Here is a 24,512-nt window from a genome sequence, read left to right as displayed (position 1 = left end):
CAGACCTGCCAAGGGGGAGCAGCGGCCCGTGCTTTGGGGGTCTGTCCGGCAACTAAGATTCTTGTACCTGTGGACTGCAGAGCTCCCCGGCACCCACATGCACCCTACAATCTGGTAAATTAACCTCCAGCTTAATATCTCTAAGTCTTGTACCCTTATTGTTATATTTTTTTCTCTGACTGCAAATCTACTGTATATTTCTGTAATTATCTAGTGTGCCCTTAAGGCAATTAAACATAAAATTAATCTTGGGCTGATGCTTTTACTCTGATCACGAATAGAATACCCAGCGGGTAACAGGACATCCTCCCCGGCGGCCATTTGCTCTAGGTGCAGTTCCCTTACTGACCTGAGAGACAAAGGGGGCGCCGGAGAGCTGTGCCTGTGTAGTTACGTCACAGTGGTGACGTGGGAGGAACGGGTCCGTGTGTGTGTTCCTCCACAATTGGTGGCAGCGGTGGGATCAGAGTAATAGTGTGTGTGGGACCCCTACTCCCAGACACTAGAGACTACCAGCAGTAACTTTCACTGCTGGGGTCTTAAGCTCAGCCCAGCACTAGACGGTCAGAGTGCAAATATAATAAGTTGTGTGCGAGGCCAGGGTTGCAGCTGTGTCAGTAACCAGAGGTTCCCAAGATGGCGGAAGGCACCAGGAGTAGGGCAAAGGGGGAGGCCAATGCTATGGTCTATGAGGAGGTGGTGGAGGACAATACCAATGAAGGCAAGGGGGAGCTCAACCAGGGGTCCACAAGGAGCCAGACCCCTGTGCTCAGTCCCGCAGTGGACTGCCCACCACCTGCCCGCCTCGGCCTGTCCAGATCAGAGGCCCTGTTCCAAGCGGCTATGGCACAGCTCGAGGCTGGTAACGACACCGCCCATGACAGACTCCTGGTGGCGGCAGAGAAAGCAGCGGAGCATGAGCAAGCAGCAGAGCGTGAGCATGCCGAACGTGTGCTGCAGGCTGCAGAACGCCGTGAAGCTGCGGAGCGCCGGCACCGACTGGAAATGGCTCAGCACGGGCTCCCGCTGGACGCTCCAGCCCCACCGGGGACCAAGGCCTCCAAGGTCCGGGCGGAGGACTTCCACCTGCTTGAAAAGGATGGAGACCTGGATTCCTTTCTGCTGGCCTTTGAGAGAACCTACCTCCAGCACCATCTGGCCCTGAATCAGTGGGCAAGGTACCTGATCCCCTGTTTGAGAGGTAAGTCCCTGGAAGTTTTGAGGGACTTACCTGCCGGGGAGGAGCAGGACTACAACAGCATCAAGCAGGCCCTGATCCAGCACTACAACCTCACCCTGGAGTCGTACCGTAGGAAGTTCCGGAGCCTGCAGCGGGGCTCGAAGGACACCTGGACCAACCACATGCGGGCACTGCTGAGAGCTGCGGAGCACTGGACCTCGGGTCTAGAGCTCACCACCCGCCAGGAGGTCCAGGAACTGTTCGTCACGGAGCAGTTCTTGTGGAACTGCCCAGAGGACCTCCAGCAGTTTCTCCGTGACTGGAAACCAAAGGGGGCTTCTGCTACAGCCGCCCTGGCAGACGAGTATGCCAACAATAGGGCCTCTGAGCCAAAGAAGCCTGCCAGCAGCACCTGGAGAGGGGGTAAGCCCGGTCCTGCCCCTGTCCTCCCAGCCCCCAGAGTGCAAGGGGTGTACCCCCTGCTACCCTCTCCAGGCCAGGAGCAGAACCCAGACGTTGTCATCATTGCAACCAGCCGGGACACTTTAAGGCTGCGTGTCCCCAGCGCCATAAGGCCCCATCCCTGTCCCAGAAACCGTCCACTGTTTTGTGTGTGGGAGGGGGTGGTGGGAGGTCCCTGGACAATTACCAACCCGTCACCACCGGCCGCTCAGTGGTCATGGGACTGCGGGACACAGGTGCTGAACGAACCCTGGTACGTCCTGAGGTGGTGTCCCCTCAAGACTTGGTGCCTGGGAAGACCCTTTCCATCTCCGGAATCAGAGGTGTTGAACCGGCGCTGCCCGTCGCCAAGGTGTTTTTGGACTGGGGCGCTGGGAGGGGAATGCGGGAGGTTTGAGTAACGCCAAATATTCCTGCCAATGTGTTGCTTGGGACCGATTTGGGGTGGCTAGTGTCTCAGTATGTGGCCACTGAATCCCCAAGTCCGGCTCCCCAAGAATGTCATGACTCTACTGTGAGTACTAATGTTAATGTGTTGAATGTGCCTCCAACAGTGGAGGAGGGAGTGAAACCTGATGGTAAGCCATGCACTGACACTACACACACAGGGCTCACAGTGAGGACAGGTGAGAAGACTGCAGGGGAGAGCTCAGAGGTGGAGGGAGGGGCTGCTATGGGCAGTATAGGGCCCCTAAGTGAATCCAGCCTGCTGATTCTAGGGTCTCTGCAGAAAGAGGAACAGGCCATGGGGGGGAGGGGACGTCCCGGCAGAAGAGCCACCAGGTAAGACCCCAGGGAAGGAGTTCCCCGCATCCAGGATGTCAGGAGGCCAGGGAAGTCTGCCTGACCCGGCGACTTGGTCGGGGGCCGAGGGTAAGCAGGCGCTACCTGTGGTCTCAGCGGTCGTGGCCGCTGTTACCAGGAGTAGGAGCACCGGAGCCCAAGGAGCCTTGCGGAGGTCCGACGGTTTCCCCCTCTCCGACCAAGTGGCTGCCGAGTCAGACAGCGGCCAGGAGACAGATCCCAGGGAGCTGACAGAGGAGGTGGCAGTTTCGTCAATTCTTGCCACATCGAGTCAGGGATTTTAGGCAGCGTTGGAAGCTGACGCTAGCCTGAAAGCTCTCAAGGAGCAGGCGGCACAGCCTCCCCTGTAGTCCGACCGCGAGCGAGTGGTCTGGGACCAGGGACGGCTGTACCGGGTAACGGTCCAGCAGGGTTCACCCGAGGCGTGGCCCAGGGACCGATAGTTAGTGGTACCCTATCCGTTCAGGGCAGAATTGTTGCGGATCGCACACGAGATTCCCATGGCCGGACACCTAGGGATCGCTAAAACCAGGGCCAGGCTAGCTCAGCATTTCTACTGGCCGGGAATGAGGACCGAGGTGATTGCCTACTGCCATTCGTGTGACACCTGTCACAGGGTGGGGAAGGCGGGGCGGCGCCCCAAAGCCCCACTGGTAGCTCTGCCCATCATCGAAGCGCCTTTCTCGAGGGTGGCTGTGGATCTCATTGGACCTCTGTCCACTCTCAGCTGCTCCGGGAAATGCTTCATACTAACGGTAGTGGACTATGCCACCCGGTACCCGGAGGCGGTAGCTTTGTCGTCCATTCGGGCTGACAAAGTGGCCACTGCCTTACTGGAGATTTTCTCCAGAGTGGGGTTTCCCCAGGAAATGCTCACTGACCGAGGGACCCAGTTCATGTCGCAGCTGATGGATTCTCTCTGGAAGCAGGTACAGGTGCAACATCTGGTAGCCAGCCCGTACCACCCACAGACCAATGGCCTGTGTGAGCGGTTCAGTGGCACCTTAAAGCAGATGCTGAAGATGTTGGTCGACTCCCACGGGAGAGACTGGGAGCGGTATCTCCCACACATGCTGTATGCCTACCCGGAGGTTCAACAGGCCTCAACGGGGTTCTCCCCCTTTGAGCTCCTGTACGGGCGACGTGTACGGGGGCCCCTTGCTCTGGTGAAGGAAGCATGGGAAGGGGATTTTGCCACCCCTGGAGTGTCGGTCATTGAGTATGTCGTGCACTTCGGGGACAGAATGATGGCCTTGACACGGCTGGTGCATGACAATATGGCCCAAGCCCAGGCTGACCAGAAGCGGTGGTACGACCAGAATGCTTGTGAGCGGACCTACGAGGTGGGTCAAAAGGTGTGGGTACTGGTCCCCATACCTCAAAACAAGCTTCAGGCGACCTGGGAGGGTCCATACCTCGTGCACCAGCGGCTCAATGCTGTCACCTATCTGGTCACCCTGGACCACGCCCGTGGAAGGAGGAAGGCCTTACACGTGAACATGATGAAGGCCCATCATGAGCGGGAGGCTTGTGCCCACCCAGTGTGCAACCTTCCCGAGGAAGGAGAGGCAGAAACCCTCCTGGATCTGCTCACCCAAGCCATGGCGGGTGGATCCATCGAAGATGTGGGGGTTGGCCACCAGCTCTCGGAGAGACAACGTTCCCAGCTGAGGGTCACCCTACACCCCTTTCGGGAGCTGTTCAGCAGCCTGCCCGGAAGGACGGAGACAGCCGTCCATGACGTGGACACCGGCAATCACCCCCCGATCCGGCGTTCAGCATATCGGGTCTCTATTGAGGTACAGCAGCACATGCGCAAAGAGATAGACGAGATGCTGAAGCTGGAGGTGATCCAAGTGTCCAACAGCGCATGGGCTTCATCTGTAGTCCTTGTCCCTAAAAAGGACCGAACTACGCGGTTCTGCATGGACTACCGGGGGCTCAATGCTGTGACGGTCACCGATGCGTACCCAATGCCACGCATCGATGACCTGCTCGATCGGCTGGCCGGGGCAAAGTACCTGACCATCATGGATCTGAGCAGGGGGTATTGGCAGATTCCCCTGACCCCTGGGGCACGGGAACGCTCTGCCTTTATCACCCCATTCGGACTGTACGAGTCCACGGTGATGCCATTCGGCATGAAGAATGCCCCTGCCACTTTTCAGAGGATGGTCAAGACGCTGCTCGAGGGACTGGAAGGATATGCGACCGCGTACCTAGACGACATCGCCATCTTCAGTCCCACTTGGGAAGATCACCTAGAGCACCTGGCGCAGGTGCTCGGGCGGATCCAGCGAGCAGGCTTGACCATTAAGCCGGAAAAATTCCAGCTGGGTATGAGTGAGGTCCACTACCTGGGACACCGGGTAGGTAGGGGGGCTCTGAAGCCAGAGCCCGGGAAGGTGGATGCCATCCCATCCTGGCCCACCCCCAGGACCAAGAAGCAGGTGATGTCCTTCTTGGGGACTGCTGGGTACTATAGGAGGTTTGTTCCACACTATAGTGCCCTGGCCAAGCCCCTGACGGACCTCACCAAGAAGAGGCTGCCCGTCGCAGTCGACTGGACAGTCGCCTGCGAGACAGCTTTCCAGGCGCTCAGTACTACAGGCAGCCGACTTCACGCCGCCGTTCGTAGTGCAGACCGACGCCAGCGACTTCGGCCTCGGTGCTGTGCTCAGCCAGGTCGACACTACGGGCCATGAACACCCCGTTCTGTACCTGAGCCGGAAGCTCCTGCCGAAGGAAGTGGCCTATTCCACGATGGAGAAGGAATGTCTGGCAATTGTGTGGGCCCTGCAGCGTCTGCAGCCATACTTGTACGGACGCCAATTCACCGTGGAAACAGACCACAACCCCCTCAGCTGGTTACACACTGTTATGAGCTCATTTTCTCCTTCACCTTTGATGTCCGATGAACTCCCTCTGCTGGTGAAAGGAGGTAGTGAAACTGATTTGGATGGGAAAAACCTGTCATCTGAACAGGTGGAGTGTGATTGGACATCCGGAATCTCTGAATGGATATAAGGCCGCCGATGCCCTGTAGGGTTGCTGGTGATCCTTTCTGTTCTGAGCTCTGGCCTCCAGTCTAGTTCCTGTCTACTAAAGCTAAGTTTTTGCTCTGCTGTTTTTCCATGAGATTTTGTCTGGTTTACTCTGTGTTTGTGTTTTCATCTGTTTTCACCGTCAATACATGTTGGGGGCTGTCTATTGCTTTGGGGTCTGCTCTGGGGCAGTTTAGATTTCCCCTTTCTTTCTTTAGGCTTATGTAGTTCTCCGGCTGTGACGAGGTGTCTAGGACCACCGTAGGAACACCCCACGGCTACTGTTAGTTGTTGTGAATAGGATCAGGGGTCTGCAATCCGCTAGCTACCAACCTCTCCGGTTTTCTGGACTTAGCTTGTATTTTTGTTTTTTCCTCCTCCGGTGACTCATTCATAACAGAGGCTGGTGATTCTGTTATGAATGAGTCACCGGAGAAGTAACTAATACCCCATATCTATTTATCTTTTTGCACTTTTTATCATTTTTGCAGGATACAGCTAGAGCCCTTCAATTATTGTGTTTTTTTGAATTTTGGAAAATTTTATTTTTCCTTATGTTCGCCATTTAGATTTAGTGTTAGGGACTCACAATATCTGGGGACCCTTGACGGTGGGTTGTGAGCTTATCTGCTTTGGCCAAAATAGTAACTAATACCCCATATCTATTTATCTTTTTGCACTTTTTATCATTTTTGCAGGATACATCTAGAGCCCTTCATGGTGGCTTGGTTTTTCTGTGTGATGCATGTATACAGTGGTGAGCGGCCCACCTTCTAATACTATGGGTGTCATTAATAGGCCGCTCAGACACTATGTATCACACTTATCAGTGTGACTTATGTCTTATGCAAGCCTTATTAGTGTGCATTTTTTCCACTAGGCAGCCAGACCTTGATGGGTTACTGGCTGTCTTCATCAGTAGAATGGACCTGTGCTGCTCCAGCCTTTATCATTGGGGCTTTGCTGTATCCTGCCAGTGCATTAGTCAGGGTTTGGTGAGTTACCTGACAAATGTTGTGTTTTCTTCAATTAGAATGTACCTGCCAGCTAGACACAGGAATACCCATCCATTGTGTTACCAGTCGCTTCGGCTCCATCCTAGGATCATGGATTATGAACTCATCTTTCGAGTTATGGACACATGAAAATATCCGAGTGACCCTGAGGGAATCGCGCATCTGGCAGTGTGGCTCCCGAGTCGGTGAGGGCACTGATTCCTGAGATATAGAGATTGGCCCTCCACAATGACCCAATGGGGCCATGTTTGCCCTCCACACGACAGACAAAACAAACTGCATTCACTGGTACCTCTCATTTTCTTATCCGATCATGCTGTAGAAAGTTACCCCCTTTCTTAGATATTGGAAATAAGTTCTGCAGAGAGTTAAAGGGTGGAGATTATTAGCCCACCCTCTGACATAGGGGGAGGAACCTAGTGTGTTTAAGAACTAGCAGCCCATGGCAGAGACAGACACTCGCACAGAAGATCCAGACGATGACGATCTAAGAAGGAACTGGGGACAGACCTGCCAAGGGGAAGCAGCGGCCCGTGCTTTGGGGGTCTGTCCGGCAACTAAGATTCTTGTACCTGTGGACTGCAGAGCTCCCCGGCACCCACATGCACCCACATGCACCCTACAATCTGGTAAATTGACCTCCAGCTTAATATCTCTAAGTCTTGTACCCTTATTGTTATATTTTTCTCTGACTGCAAATCTACCGTATATTTCTGTAATTATCTAGTGCGCCCTTAAGGCAATTAAACATAAAATTAATCTTGGGCTGATGCTTTTACGCTGATCACAAATCTTAGAATACCCAGCGGGTAACAGGACATCCTCCCCGGCGGCCATTTGCTCTAGGTGCAGTTCCCTTACTGACCTGAGAGACAAAGGGGGCGCCGGAGAGCTGTGCCTGTGTAGTTACGTCACAGTGGTGACGCAGGAGGAACGGGTCCGTGTGTGTGTTCCTCCACAGACAGGCAGATTCTGTATGGTGTTAGAAAGGTGTATAAAGGACTGTGGAGAATTGGAATCTCTCTACACTTCAGGACACAGTTGGATTCAGTCAGGCCCTGTTTATTTAACACCGCAGAGTGACAGGCAGATTCTGTATGGTGTTAGAAAGGTGTATAGAGGACTGGGGAGAATTGGAATCTCTCTACACTTCAGGACACAATTGGATTCAGTCAGGCCCTGTTTATTTAACACCGCAATGTGACCGGCAGAAATTGCCTAGTGTATGACAAACTACAAGGTGTATGTAGAATTGGGCAGAACTGGAATCTCCCTAGAGTGTAGGTCTGTAAGAACGGAACAACTCCTCGACTTTTCCTTACAGAGTCACACACTTAGCTTCAATTTGGCCGTGATAACAGCCATCACACGGTACTGAGAGAGGAGAGTGCACGTACACCGCTGTCCGGTGTATGTAAAATTGTCAAGCTCCGTGTTTTAGTATACGGACTGACACACGCTGTCTCTCTATAGTTTTGAATGTAATCAAACAGCAAATATACTAAACTGTTTGGAAAACAGACAAAACTATAAGGTGTGGGTCTGTAAGAACGGAACAACTCCTCGACTTTTCCTTACAGAGTCACACACAGATAGCTTCACTGTGGCCGTGATAACAGCCGTTACACGGTACTGTGTGAGGAGCGTACACCGCTGTACGGTGTGTGAAAAATGAACGCTCAGTAACTCACAAGGACAAAATAATAAAATCTGGATTGCTTTGAAAAAAACAGTTTGCTCAGCAGTGTGCACACAGCAATGCAGCTACCAGGTAGCCTTAAAAGGCAGCCTAATAACCAACAGAGCTGATGCACCAAAATATAGCCTCCCCTTGCACTGCACTGTGACTGGTGTGTTGTACAAGCAAAATCGTTAGCAGTAGAAGCAGTTTTTCATATCTTCTTCCCTGCCTAACGCTCTCCCTACAGAATCAGCAGCAGCAGCAGCTCTCCTTATTCTGAGATCAGCATGAGTAACATGGCGGTCGGCGTCCCCACCCTTTTATACACCGTGACGCCCCACAAAGCAAGCCAATCACTTGCATGCCCGTCTCCAAGATGGTGGTGACCGCTGCCTATGTCATCACGTTGCCCACAGTGTCCGTTCTTCCTGATTGGCTGAAAAAGGGCACTCGAGCATCTTTTGAAACGCGACTTTGGTGCTAAAGTCGCCGACCTCATGGCCGACCTCACCCTAGGGTCGGGTTTCGTTTCATGAAACCCGACTTTGGCGAAAGTCGGCAACTTTTGAATTTTTTCGACCCGTTTCGCTCAACTCTATTCACCAGTATTATATGTTTTATACTTGTGTAATGAAAGCGGTGGAGATGGCAGGATTAGAGCTGATCATAGATGTGACTTCTCCATCTGTCTGTGACTTTTACAATATTTGTTTCAGGGTGAAGATCTGACCCATATCAATACTACAGAGAGATATGTGAGGGGTGATGAGCGGTGTAAAGAGGAGATTCCCACATATGACTACCCAGGTGAGTAGTAACCACTAAATGCAGAGAAGTCACAGATTCTTCTCACAGGGAAGATATGTGTCTTTGTACGATGTTAGTTACTAGATACAAATATATTTAGAATTGAGAGTTCTCAGCGGTTGATTCCTTTTAATGGCTAACTGAAAAGATGGTAACAAATTGCAGCTTTTGAGACTACTCAGGTCTCTTCATCAGGCATAGCCTAATACAAAATCTGAAGAATCACGTATTTATACACAACACAGAAAGAAATAATGCAATAGATAAGACAAGTGACGTGAAGCACAGCTATCATTATGGGAGAGTGATAAACAGTTGTGGCCATAAATATTGGAACAGTTCATAGATAAGGAGTGTGAATGCTTTATTCTCCTCTGATTGGGGTCTGGTTCTGTGTTGTGATGCCCCCACAAGGTCTGGGGAACAAATTCCTTAACTGATGTAAAAAGACATATATCCACGAGACACATTCATTCCTGCATTGAGATTCTTCTCAGTCAGCGGCTGTGGCTGCTTTGTCGGTGGTGTAGTCCGGCCGTATCACGATCGTGTGATCACCATTTTGCCTCTAGACCACAACATTCTCCTCCTCCCAAAACTGTTCAAATGACTTTGGGCATTGAAAGCCCTTTTCTTTAGAACTTACCACCTGGAGGATCCACCTACCCCCTGGGAATAGAAGATGCTGACCGTTACCTGCCCAGATCTGTAAACTACAAAGCCAAATGAGACCGTACGTAGAATATACTGACAAGTTAGAAAATCACTTGAAAAACAATATTAGCAATATTATTTTCTCTAATCTTCTGGTCAGGACCCATAGTAGCTCCCAATGGTCCACCATAAATGAGTACAACTCCCGCTTACTGTTGGAGTTCTCCCCTCATACATACGTTGTTGTTGGGGATGTAACATAGAATAAAAAAATGTCTTTTTTTGCCTGTTCATTCTGTATGATAGTTTGAATGTGATGGGATTGTCCTGCGTCACTTATGTGAGTCTGTAACTCCCTGATAGTCTTAAAAAAAATCTCTCGATCGCATCTTCCAAATGCCTAAGATCTAAATGTAAAGTGAACCTGTCAGCAGGATTGTGCACAGTAACCTACAGACACTGTCAGGTCAGCGCCTTTATACTGATTATATGATACCTGGTGATGAAATCCGTCTTGTGGTTGTTTAAAAAATACAAATACAATTGTATTTGTAGTTTTCAGTTAATGAGATTCTCGTGCTCTGGGGCGGTGCTGTGGTCGACCTGTGGGCGGGGCTGATGTGATGCTCTGCTTACATATTCATCTGTATTGGGTTATGAAAGGTCACTGATCCCTGTTTGCAGATAATAGTGTTGATATTATTGTTGATAATGACTATAATGTTGAGGCTTAGAAAAAAAAATTACATCCAGCAAAATGACACCGGCAGCACCTGTCCAGTATCATCTATCTCTTACTTATAGATACTTATAGATGCTACTGCGCAGGCGCCACCAATTTTTTTCTAAGCCTCACAATAGCCACAATATTATAGGCATTATCAGCAATAATATCAATGCTATTATATGCGTTATGTAAAAATGGGGGGCAGGTCAGTGAGGGATCAGTGATCTGTCATAAGCCAATACAGATGCATATGTAATCAGAGCACCACATAAAACCTCGCCCACAGCCCCGCCCCGAAGCACGAGAATCTCATTAACTGAAAACTACAAATACAGATTAAACAACCACAAGACGGATTTCATCACCAGGTATCATTGTAATCAGTATAACGGCGCCGACCTGACAGTGTCTGTAGGTTACTGTGCACAATCCTGCTGACAGGTTCCCTTTAAGACATATCATCTCTGCACTATTATACACAGTTCTCTTTAAATGCCTAATATTTCTTCTTGAAAGTCATCTGACAGAAAATATTGGACCTTATGATAGTTCAGATTGTGGAGTCACCGAGACCCATACGCTAATTACCCCAGAGAGGTCTCACCACTAGTTACTCATTTATTACTGATGAAGACTGTTGAGTTTGATCATTTCAGTAGATGTTATTGTCTATAGTCACAGTTTTCGACTACAGTAGTTAGTGTCCAAAATGCTCTGATTTATCCTCTTCCTGCAGCCAGTTTTTTGTTCCTAATCAGGCCCCATTTTTAAAATCTGCCGTGTGTCACTTTATTTGCTGATAATTTTGAAATTATTCACAAAGGATAATAGAAAACAAATGGATCTTATAAATTATTTTCCAACTTCTCACAATACCCTATATATGATTGTACACTACTGTCTGGGCACATGGCAGTGTTCAGAAGGGAAGGAGCGCCATTTAGCTATTTGACTGCAGATCTTGCTGAAATAGTTTGCAGACAGACAGGGACGCCATCAGGGCATTACTGCCTTGACTGGCGTATGGGGCCCGGTGGGCAGACGGAGCTCGCATCGGGCCCCATCTCTTCTGCTCACGGGCCCTACCGGCAGGCTAAACCGGGCTCTAGTGGCAGTTCAACGCTATTGATGCCCAGGCCCGCACGTCAATAGTTAACAGCCAATCGGAGGCTGGCAGCTGATGTCAGCCGCAGCACACACGTCGCCAGCATCTGACATCACTGTCGTTCGCCGCCGAGTGCGTGCTTCAGCTGCGATGAGGGAGCTTCGCTGCAGGAGCATGGCCAGGTAAGGAGAACGTGTTTTTTTGTTTTATTTTTATTGAAAACGGCGCCGGCAACCCGGGGGCAGAATGGACATGGGGACTGGGCAGAATGTTAGACACAGGGGCAGAATGTGAGACACGAGCAGAATGGCATGGGGCAGAATGTGAGACACGGGCAGAAAGGACATGTGGCGGAATGTGAGACACGGGGGCAGATTGGACATGGGGCAGAATGTGAGACATGGGGCAGAATGGACATGGGGGCTGGGGCAGAATGTGAGACACAGGGGCAGAATGTGAGACATGGGCAGAATGTGAGACACGGGCAGAATGGACATGGGGCAGAATGTGAGACACGGGGACAAAATGGACATGGGGCAGAATAGACATGGGGCAGAATGTGAGACATGGGGGCAGAATGTGAGACATGTGGACTGCGGCAGAATATGAGACATGGGGGCAGAATGTGAGACACAGGGTAGAATGTGAGACATGAGGGCAGAATGGACATGGGGCAGGGGCAGAATGTGAGACATAGGCAGAATGTGAGACATGGGGGCATTATGTGAGACACGGGGGCTGTTGTGAATTCTCTTTCTGGGATCCCTCTGGTGGTTACTGAAGCTAGTGGAGCTGGTCAGATTGACAGAGGTGTTGCGAGTTCTCTTTCTGGGATCCCACTGGTGGTTACTAGAGGTAGTGGAGCTGATCAGATTAACAGAGGCTTGCCACCTGATGATGATGATGATTGGAGATCTGGGGTTTCTGACTAGTGTATTTAAGACAGCTGACTTCCTTTAATCCCTGCTGGTGATTGTCTCCCTGTGCCTACTGAGGTCTGATGTCTCCTGCTCTGCTCCTGCATGGTTCAGCTAAGTGGCTCATTTGCTAAACTTTTTGCATTTGATCTGGTTTTGTCTATCTCTGCTTTGTGCGGGTCAGCTTGCTCTTGTTGGGGCTGTACTGGATCACCGCCCATATGTTACTGCTTGTGTCAGTTTGTTTTGTCCCCTGTTATATTGGTCTCTTTTTGCTTTGCTTTCAGTATATACCAGAGTGCTGATATAGTGGGGGCGAAGTCGTGTGACTTCAGTGTTTTTTGTGCATCACACGTGTTGGATTTTTCAGGGTTTTTTGCGTGATTGCAGGCAGTGTCTTTCCTTTCCTGTCCTGTCTAGTCAGTTTGGGCCCCATCATTTGCTCAGTCTATTTTTCTGCCTGCGTATGTGTTTTCATCTTGTTTCACTGACAATATATGTTTGGAGGCTATCTATTCCTTTGGGGTCTGCTCCGGGGCAGTTTAGATTTCACCTTTCTTGCTTTAGGCTTAGTTAGTTCTCTGGCCATGCCGAGGCGTCTAGGGCATCGTAGGTACGCTCCACTGCTACTGCTAGTTGTGTGGATAGGATCAGGGGTCTGCAATGCGCTTAGTTTCCAACCTCTCTGGTTTTCTGTGGCTTGGCCTCGTCCTGTTATCCTCCTCAGTGATCCATTCATAACAGGGGGCATTATGGACATGGGGCAGAATGTGCGACACGGGCAGAATGGACATGGGGCAGAATGTGACAGTGAAACACAGGAGGGGACAGAATGTGAGACACAGGAGGGGGCAGGATGGGAGAAACATGTGCAGGATCATGAGGCAGGATGGATACAATGTAGACGAATGGGGCAGGATCGAGAGATCATATGGGGCAGAATGCATACTCATGAGGGCAGGCTTAGATAACATATGGCTGGAGCCAGGAATGAGACACACGGGGGCCAGGATGGGGGATATTATTACCATAGGGGCTAATTAAGGGATACTATTACTGCAGTAATGTATTTATTTTATTTTTTTGAGGATACTGTTTTAAATGGGGGAAGGTCCTGTTACTGTGCAGAGTGACACTGTGTCGCCTTTTTTTCTTCATCTGGTGTAGTGTAGAAGTTGGGAAAAATTAAGTAATGTGTTCTGCAAGTGGAGCTCTAGATAACTGTGTAATTTCTTTCAGAGACGAGCCCTAGCTGGAAGATGTAATGGCGGTGTGTGCTGGATGAAATATGAAAAGCAAAGATAAAGGACTTCACCTCGAGAAGTCACTGGTAACTCAGTGTGTTACCAGTACACCGACACTATATATACATAGGTCCTGTGTATAATGTCACTGGTGATCACTGGATTACCTGTACACAGACACTGCATACTAAGTACTGATCTCCTTTGTATAATGGCACTTATGGTGATAGTATTATGTTTTTTATTAATGATTATTATTATTATTATGCATTTATATAGCGCCATTTATTCCATGGCACTTTACATGTGAAAAGGGGAAATATAGACAAGTATAATAAACATGAGTAAGACAAGGCACACATAAGTACATAAGGAGAGGGGACCCTGCCCGCGAGGGCTCACAGTCTACAGGGATGGGTGAGGATACAGTAGGAGAGGGTAGAGCAGGTCGTGCGGTGGTTCAGTAGACCGAGGATCATTGCAGGCTGTAGGCTTGTCGGAACAAGTGGGTCTTCAGGTTCTTCTTGAAGGTTTCTGTTGATGGTGAGAGTCTGATGTGCTGCGGCAGAGAGTTCCAGAGTATGGGGGAAGCACGGGAGAAGTCTTGTATGCGGTTGTGGGAAGAGGAGATAAGGGGGGAAGTAGAGAAGGAGATCTTGAGATGATCGAATTGTAGTATTCAGTCACCATGTGGTGGTAATATGTGGTCTGGCCATGGTGCGGTGGTATTTGACCCTTGTATGTGCTATTATTCCGTCACTGTGGTGGTTTTATGTGGTCTGGCCATGGTGTGACTGTATTTGTTCCTTGTATGTGGTATTATTGGTCACCATGTGGTGGTAATATGGTGTCTGGTCATGGTGCGGTGGTATTTGTACTAAAAAAAGAAAAGTTCCAGCAACAAACATCCAAATCAGATTGTTGAATAGACGTTAAAACTTCATCTTTATTGCAATGCCTTTAAAAACATACTGTTAAAATTGTAAATCCAGGGGATTACGCGTTTCGAGCAAAAATGTTCTTAGTCATAGCCATGTCTGTGATCAGTACAAAAAGCAGAGTAAAATAGAAAAGGAGGAAGGAAAAGGAAATGAAGTGAGCAATTAGTCATGCAAATAAGACAATTATACTAATGACACAAAGTGAAAAAAAAACACACATTCATAATGTCATAAGTGTGCAAACATGAATTCAATAATAATACATAATATCTGTTCTCTTATTCAATCCAGGAGGGACTCTGCAATTAAACTTAAAAATAAATTGCGCTTCTTGAAATGCAATGCTTTGTCTCTGTCACCGCCTCGATCACTGGTAAGAACTTCTTCTAATGCAAGAACATGAAAAAAATCTAAACAACCTTTATGGACCGACGAAAAATGATAAGAAGCTCCTGATAAACTTCTTGTCCTGACATTTGTAGCCTCATATATATGTTCCGCAATTCTCGTCCTGAGAGGTCGCGTGGAGCATCCCACATATTGAAGATTGCGCTGTGTGCGCGTGATAACATAAACCACATAGGTTGTGCTGCCATTGATAAACGTGCGGATCTTCTGTGTATATGGAGCAGCCGTGGCTCTGATTTCATGTGAAGTATCCATATACCGACATAAGACGCACTGGCGTTTACCGCACTTGTGTGACCCAGACACAGATAACCAGTTGTGTTTTGCTTTGACCTTCTGTCTTGCTGTGTGGTCAGAAGGAGATATCACGTTGCCGATAGTAGTACCTCTCCTGGATACAAAATGTACTCCTTTTTCTAGCAGCTTTTTCAAGCGGTCATCAGCATGTAACACAGGAAGGGATCTTTTAATCACATCAATTACTTGGTAAAAATTATCGCTATATGTGGGTGTAAAGGGTAAATTAGGCAGATTTTTTCATGCAGTCTTTTTCTGCTGTAAATATTCTGCCCTACTTTTACTATCAGCCTTAAAGGGAATTTGTCACCCCTTTTTTGAGATATCATATAATGATATCATTCAATTGTGTGTCACATAAGGATTCTCTTAGTACTTTTGCTTCCCCCTGACCCCGCACCTTTCATGCATAAATACCGTATTTTCCACTTTGTAAGACGCACTTTTTTTCCCCCAAACTTGGGGGGAAAATGGGGGTGCGTCTTACCTTATCGGGTGTAGGCCGCAGGGGTGTCCGGGCGTCTCCGGGTGACCGTCGGCGCTGTGGGTGTCGCCGGGTGCCCAGCCGTGTCTCCACGTGCCCAGCGGTGTCTCCGGTTCCCATCCCGGGGCTCTGACGACATTTTGCGACAGGCCAGATCCCCGGGACTCCCTCTTGGTTCCCTCTGTATTGGCTGGCTCCGGCAATATGGCGGACGCCGCCGGGGACGGAGCATGTGCTGATGGTGATCTGAAATCTCATCCCTTGAGATCTCAGTCCCGAGATCACCATCAGCGCATGCGCCGTCCCTGGCGGCGGCCGCCATATTGCCGGAGCCAGCCAATACAGAGGGAACCGAGAGGGAGCCCCGGGGCTCTGGCCTGTCGCAAAATGTCGGCAGAGCCCCGGGATGGGAACCGGAGACACCGCTGGGCACGTGGAGACACGGCTGGCCACCCGGCGACACCCACAGCGCCGACGGACACCCGGAGACGCCCGGACACGCCTGCGGCCTACACCCGGTAAGTGTCGGCAGAGCCCCGGGCTGCTGCACAAGCCCCCCTGATAGCAGCACAGACCCCTGGCAGCAGGACAAGCCCCCCCTGATAGCAGCACAGACCCCTGGCAGCAGGACAAGCCCCCCTGATAGCAGCCCGAGCCCCCATGGTAGCAGCACAGACCCCTGGCAGCAGCACAAGCCCCCCTGATAGCAGCACGAGCCCCCCTGGCAGCGCGCTGCACATCGGAGCACCCTCTCATCCCTTCCTTTGGCCTGCAGTATCACCCCACTCCAGCCTCCTGCATCAGCGACCCTGGGACCCCGCTTCACTGCAGCCACCACCCCCGGTAAGCAATAAGACACCTGGATTATAAGAGGCACCACCATTTTATTAAAAAAAAGTTTTTTCCTATTTTTCTCCTCAAAATTTGTGGTGCGTCTTATAATCCGGAGCGTCTTATAAAGCGAAAAATACGGTACCTTGATTATATCGGTTCAGATGTATGTAAACTGCCGCTGTTCGGTCCGCTGGGTGGGGCTTATTCACCTGCTCCCCCCCCTCCCTGTCTTGCTCTACGCATTTCTTCTTGTGTAGCGCAAGACAGGGAGGGGGGGAGCAGTTGAATAAGCCCCGCCCAGCGGACCAGACAGCGGCAGTTTACATACATCTGAACCGATATAAAAAAGGTATTTATGCATGAAAGGTGCGGGGTCAGGGGGAAGCAAAAGTACTAAGAGAATCCTTATGAGACACACAATTGAATGATATCATTATATGATATCTCAAAAAAGGGGTGACAGATTCCCTTTAATCTTTGCCTTTTCTAGCACATTAGTTGAATAGCCACGGTTTTTAAGTCTTGGTCAATAACGGCACACTCCTTCAAAAAACCCCTCTCTGTGAGTACAGCATCCTTTATCTCGGATATATTCTTCTGTCGGAACATTATTCCCAACTTGCCTGGGATGGCAGCTATTAGCGGGCAATATAGAGTTCACACAAGTGCGGTAAACGCCAGTGCGGCTTATGTCGGTATATGGATACTTCACATGAAATCAGAGCCACGGCTGCTCCATATACACAGAAGATCCGCACGTTTATCAATGGCAGCACAACCTATGTGGTTTATGTTATCACGTGCACACAGCGCAATCTTCAATATGTGGGATGCTCCACGCGACCTCTCAGGACGAGAATTGCGGAACATATATATGAGGCTACAAATGTCAGGACAGGAAGTTTATCAGGAGATTCTTATCATTTTTCGTCGGTCCATAAAGGTTGTTTAGACTTTTTTCATGTTCGTGCATTAGAGGAAGTTCTTACCAGTGATTGAGACGGTGACAGAGACAAAGCATTGCATTTCAAAGAAGCGCAATTTATTTTTAAGTTTAATTGCAGAGTCCCTCCTGGATTGAATAAGAGAACGGATATTATGTATTATTATTGAATTCATGTTTGCACACTCATGACATTATGAACGTGTTTTTTTTGTTTTTTTTTTCCCTCTGTGTCATTAGTATAATTGTCGGGTATTAAGGGAGTTAAATAATGTGATAGACAGGCCTCTATTCCTTATATTTAAAGACTCTATAGAAACAGGGTCTGTTCCTTTTGATTGGCGGCAAGCAAATGTGGTACCAATATTCAAAAAGGGGGGTAAAAGGGAACCTGGAAACTATAGGCCGGTAAGCTTAACATCTGTTGTGGGTAACATTTTTGGAGGGTTTCTAAGGGATACCATTATGGAATATCTCAATGTTAATAAATGTTTAACTCCATATCAACATGGATTTATGAAGGATCGCTCCGGTCAGACTAACCTGATCAGCTTCTATGAGGATGTAAGCTCTCAAATGGACCAAGGAGAATCATTGGATGTCATTTATCTCGACTTCTCTAAAGCATTTGACACTGTCCCACATAAAAGATTGGTAAGTAAGATGAGAAAGCTTGGGCTAGGGGAAAATGTGTGTAGATGGGTAGGTAGCTGGCTTAGTGATAGAAAACAGAGAGTGGTTATTAATGGTGCATACTCAGATTGGGCAAGGGTTACTAGTGGGGGACCACAGGGTTCTGCATTGGGCCCCCTACTATTTAATATATTTATTAATGATCTAGTGGATGGCATACACAGTAAAATATCAGTATTTGCAGATGATACAAAACTATGTAAGGTAGTTAACACAAAGGAGGACAGTTTGCAACTACAGACAGATTTGAGTAAATTGGAGAATTGGACTGAAAAATGTCAAATGAGGTTTAACACAGATAAGTGTAAGGTTATGCACATGGGAAGGAGAAACAGATGTTACAATTACTTACTAAATGGGAAACTGCTGGGGAAATCAGACATGGAAAAAGACTTAGGCATCTTAGTCAATAAGAAGCTAAATTGGAGTGCCCAGTGTCAGGCAGCTGCCACCAAAGCAAATAGGGTCATGGGATGCATTAGAAGAGGTCTGGGGACACGAGATGAAAACATAATTCTCCCTCTGTACAAATCACTCGTCAGACCACACTTGGATTATTGTGTGCAATTTTGGACGCCGGTGCTCAAGAAAGATATTACTGAACTTGAAAGGGTTCAAAGGCGGGCTACTAAAATGATAAATGGAGTTGGTTCTCTACAATACCCAGAAAGGTTATCAAAATTAGGTCTATTTACTCTAGAAAAGAGAAGACTTAGGGGAGACCTAATATATATGTACAAGTATATCACAGGGCAATACAGAGATCTCTCCAATGAACTGTTTGTACCAAGGACTGTGACAAGAACAAGGGGGCATTCTCTTCGTTTGGAGGAAAGACAATTTCTGCACCAGCATAGAAGAGGGTTCTTCACGGTAAGAGCAGTGAGGCTCTGGAATTCTCTTCCTGAGGAAGTGGTGATGGCCAACTCACTGAATGAATGTAAGAAAGGAATGGATGCTTTTCTTGTGAGTAACAGTATAGACGGTTACGAATAACATAATATAGGTAGATGGTTGACCCAGCTTAGGAGTCGGGAAGGAATTTTTTTTCCCTATGGAGCAAATTGGCTTCTACTCTGTGGGTTTTTTGCCTTCCCCAGGATCAACAATGCAGAACAGCTGCACTAAAAATAGGCTGAACTAGATGGACATAAGGTCTTCCTTCAGCCTTCAAAACAATGCTACTATGTTACATGATTAATTGCTCACTTCATTTCCTTTTCCTTCCTCCTTTTTTATTTTACTCTGCTTTTTGTACTGATCACAGACATGGCTATGACCAAGAACATTTTTGCTCGGAAGCGTAATCCCCTGGATTTACAATTTTAACAGCATGTTTTTAAAGGCATTGCAATAAAGATGAAATGTTAACGTCTATTCAACAATCTGATTTGGATGTTGCTGGAACTTTTGTTTGATTACCACAGCCGTTTTTTCCAAGCACCATCCTGAAGTTCACACCCAAAGCCACAGAAATTCATCTAATGGTGAGCTGAATACTTTTTTTTTTTTTTTCTTCTATATTGATATTCAGTGGTATTTGTCCCTTTTGGATGTGATATTATTGGTCATTTGTAAAATTGAAAAATAAATAAAAAAAAAAACCCTAAATTTTATTGGATATTTTAACCAGTGTTTAATAGGTTAGAGTAGAGTAGGGCCTGGCCAAAAGAGTCTACCTTGTCGTGGTGGCAGATTTAAAAAATCTTGTGGCCAAAACAATAGCTGCTGGCTATGTGTGTGATCCAGAGATGGGAACTGTTAATGTGTAATTGGTGAGAAGTGGAGTTTTTCCAAGAGAGAGCGGTGGGGCTGTGGACAGTTCGAGGGGGGGGAGGGCAGGACTGGGGTGGAGCCTGGGCAGTGTCTCAAGCAGGCCCCGAACATTTTGCCAGTATGGGACCCCAAAATTCCTAGTGGCAGCCCTGTTTGTGGACACAATGTATTGGGAGCACTGTTCGTGATCACCTGGCAGCTTAAAAGATGTCCACCATGAACATGCTTGGCACTATCTTTTCTGCTTTCCATATCCCAAGAATTGCCTTGCTCATCGCACTTTTAACACCCTTACATGGAATCTGGACTTACACAGGGCCCCTTAGGCTTGAACCTTGGTGTTACCTTCTAATCTGTAGTGATAGATGGCAAGAAGAATACTCGTGTAACTGAGTCAGAATCAGAAGGACAGGAACAGAATCAGAAGACACAAGAGTAGTCAGTAAACGGGCCATGGTCACAACAGGAAACAAATACACAAACCGCGAGTGGAGCACAGAGGACTAAACCAGAGGAGAACAACGCTGTATCTGGCAGTTTCCGGCAATATGCTTTGAGCTTTAGTAGGGTGTGGTACTTTTCAATCGGCTGAAGTAGGGAGCAGATTACTCCAGCTGGACAGCAGGAACAGATCCCAGGTGAGATTGGACACACCATATGCAGAAGCCCTAATATAACTAAATTACAGAAAACCAGAATAGTCAAAATACTTAGGAAGAGTGAATATTTTTTCTCCACAGCCACTTTCCAGAAATTAACATGCAGTGGATGTTGTAGAGTGAAAATTACACATTTGCCATTTTATTACTCAACACATAGTGCCCAGATTGTACTCCAAGAGACACACACCATAAGTTAAGTGGGTTCTTCTCACTATAATATTGCTAAATACAGGGATCCTAAATGTAGTGTAATAGTGAGAGCGGATTTTGCAGGATTGGTTTATAGATACCTTGTTGCTTTTCAACAGCCTTTGAGCCACTAATAGTGTGGGGACATCTGTTTTTCTATTGACAGATGATGGACCTGAGTGGAGACTTGTTTTTGTGAGATGAGAATTGGTATTATTTTCGCCTAAATAACATTGATTGTTTTTTTTTTTATTCAATATTTGGGAGGCAGAATGAACAAACAGTTGAACAACACACACTACTGGTTCATCCTATAAGGTTTTCTATTACACTGTGAACTGTCATTGTGTTGGTAAATAATTACATTTTTTTAATTAGCTTGCCATTTTTATGGATAGTTTAAGTAGAAATGTTCAAAAATATAAAATTCAAGGATATTTTATTAAAATGAAAATAATTGTTTTTGTCTTAGCAGATGACTGTACCAGGAGATCAGAGGGACAGCTGATATCTTCAATTTTTAAATTTGATGCTCTTGAGATCCTACAAGATACAGCTGAAGTGAATGCTATTACTCTAGATATACCATCATCCCTTCACAGCAAAGATCTCTCATCTGATCCTATGGAACAGGTCCCATCTTCTGACTCATTACCGAGTACTAAGGAAATTCAAAGTCACAAAAGAGACATTAAAAAACAAATTGCTCCTAAAGCAAAGAAGTCATTTTCATGTTCAGAATGTGGGAAATGTTTTACACAGAAATCATATTTTATTACCCACCAGAGAATTCACACAGGGGAGAAGCCTTTTTTCTGTTCAGAATGTGGGAAATGTTTTAACCTTAAATCGATTCTTTATAGTCACCAGATAATTCACACAAGGGAGAAACCTTTTTCATGTTCAGAATGTGGGAAATGTTTTAAATGGAAAATAAGTCTTCATTTCCATCAGAGAACTCACACAGGGGAGAAGCCTTTCTCCTGTTCAGAATGTGGGAAATGTTTTAACCGGAAAGCGCTTCTTGATTGCCACTGGAGAACTCATACAGGGGAGAAGCCTTTTTCCTGTTCAGAATGTGGGAAAAGTTTTAACCAGAAAGCACATCTTTATAGCCACTGGAGAACTCACACAGGGGAGAAGCCTTTTTCCTGTTCAGAATGTGGGAAATGTTTTAACCGGAAAGCACATCTTGATAACCACTGGAGAACTCACACAGGGGAGAAGCCTTTTTCCTGTTCAGAATGTGGGAAATGTTTTAACCTGAAAGAACATCTTGCTAGACATCGGAGCACTCACACAAAGGAGAAGCCTTTTTCATTTTCTTAATGTGGGAAATATTTTACTTGGAAATCAACTGTTAATAAACATCAGAGATGTCACATGGGGAGAAGCCTTTTTATGATCAGATTGTTGAAATTGTTTTAACCAAAATTGGATCTTCTTAAAGGGGTTGTCATTCCTCATGTTTGCTGACAAGAGGATAAAGCTTAAACTTTATTAATTCCAAATGTAAAACTATACCAATAATTCACCCCCTGAAGGTTAGTCAGAAAGTGACTAATAGAAAAAACATATACCCCACGTTTTAGTATATTGGGTGAGGTGATGTATATACACTCACTCTCCAAGCCTCTCATTTCTACGGGTTTCATCATCCTCACCAAAGGCAACTCATTAAGAGACTATTTAATACTGACCTATATGCAAGTGAGACTAGACAAAAAAAACATGTATCGTGTTATCCAAAACAGTCAGAAAACTAGCCTTATATAGCAGATCCCAGACTTCAAACTATATACTTTGTAAGTTTATAAGCCAGTCCAGTGGCGGTCAGTCAAGAATAGAAAGTATGTGAAAATACAGAATAATTATTGTGTTTTTTCTCCTATAGGGACTGCCCTAGTTTGGTATTGTAAGAGCAGTCAATTAGTAATACGGACAAATTGTCCTAGACTAAACTCAGTTTTCAGACGGCCCAATATATACCACTCAGGGAAAACTTACCTGCTCCGAACATCATTACCAGCATGGCCATGCTACGGTCTGTCAGGGAGTTATTGCAATATCATTATAAAGGCTAGGGATATGTACAATCAATGTCTGAGAGACAGGGCTGGTTTTAGGCAAAGTGGGGTCCTAGGTAGGGATGAGCGAGCACAGTCGTGGGTGTTCGGTACTCAGCGAGTAATGAAGTACTCGCGGTACTCTGTACATAACGAGTATTTCACTACTCGCCTCGCACTATTCGAATGTCCCAACCAGCATTTGCCAATCACAGTAACGCCGCACCCTTCTTGCTTGTGGGCGGCATTACTATGATTGGCTGGCCGTCCAGCGTCATACATGACTCATAGCCTGGCTCTATCTAGGCCCTGCTGCCGCCATTTTCTGCACATTGCATGCAAAATACAGCTAGTAAACCCACAAAAAGCCACATGAGTTCACAACAATGCCCATCATTCAAAAATTACTCTTTTTATAAACCACACAAAAACAAGTTCAAAAACACAAAAACCATGCAGTGTTTGGTTGTAATTTGATTGTGTCAAGTGGCTATGCTGCTCAGTCTTCCACCTTACATATTCTCACTGGTTTTGCACTTGTATGTGGTTTTATAATAAAAAAATATTTATACAAGTGCAAAACCAGTGAGTATATATAAGGTGGAAGACTGAGCAGCATAGTCACTTGACACAATCAAATTACAACCAAACACTGCATGGTTTTTGTGTTTTTGAACTTGTTTTTGTGTGGTTTATAAAAAGAGTAATTTTTGAACGATGGCATTGTTGTGAACTCATGTGGCTTTTTGCAGGTTTGCTTGTATTAAGGAGTTGCCCGATTACATATTTTCTTAATTTAATGTGATGATCAATAAAAGGTATGAAACCTGGTGCTAGAATACAGCTAGTGTAGGGAGTGTGAGCAGCTGCTAGGGAGAGTTGTGTTTGTTTGTGCAAATTCAGAAATCCTCTGTAAAACCCAAAAGCTTTTCAGGGCTGAAAGTAGAAGGTCAGAGACTGAGTAGTGATGGTTTTCCCAGCTATTTTTGGGGTCTCATTTACCCCTGCAGGACAGTTTTTTTTTTGTGCTGTTTCGATGCTGTGTTCACAGTGAATAGGACGCACAATACTGCACAACTGACACGCCGCCAACACCGCTGTCTTTTGTGGTGACTGGGGTGCGTAATCTCGCCTTAAACCTCAGGGCAATTTTTTAGTGGCAGCACCGCTGTCTTGTGTGGTGACTGGGTGTGTAATCTCACCTTAAACCTCAGGTCAATATTTTTGTGCTGTTGCGGTGCTGTTTTGTAAAACACAAAGCAGTACTAGGCTGTAGTGCTACATTCCACAAAGTACTAACAGCTCCTTGTTCCCCAATATCTGCATCTGAACATATGCAACTATGGCAGAAAAATCACAAAATCCTACAAAGGCTGTTGTGAAGGGACAGGGACAGGGACATGGGGTTGTCATTTGTGCCCAACAAGGCACAGAGTCTGGGAGACCTGTTAAGGATATGAAATCGATATTTAGTTGTGAAGATGTTCCTGTACCGATAAGCCATGAGGCAATAACTTGGCAAGCACCTTGCTTTTTCTCTTTAAAAACCGACTGTATCTTCCTGTAATAAAGGAGAGG

At 46.9% G+C, this 24,512-nt stretch overlaps 1 pseudogene; it reads left to right on the top strand.

Moving 5' to 3' along the window:
- Nucleotides 1-22,600, top strand: part of LOC141093961 (uncharacterized) — a 61,025-nt pseudogene extending 38,425 nt beyond the window's left edge.
- The last annotated feature ends 1,912 nt before the right edge of the window (nucleotides 22,601-24,512 follow it).

This window comes from Dendrobates tinctorius, unplaced genomic scaffold (assembly GCF_039654945.1).
Source record: "Dendrobates tinctorius isolate UK_male_01 unplaced genomic scaffold, ASM3965494v1 ptg000063l, whole genome shotgun sequence".
NCBI classification, from domain to species: Eukaryota; Metazoa; Chordata; class Amphibia; order Anura; family Dendrobatidae; genus Dendrobates; species Dendrobates tinctorius.
The sequence above is the reverse complement of the archived record's forward strand: the minus strand, read 5'-3'. Positions and strand labels throughout refer to the sequence as shown.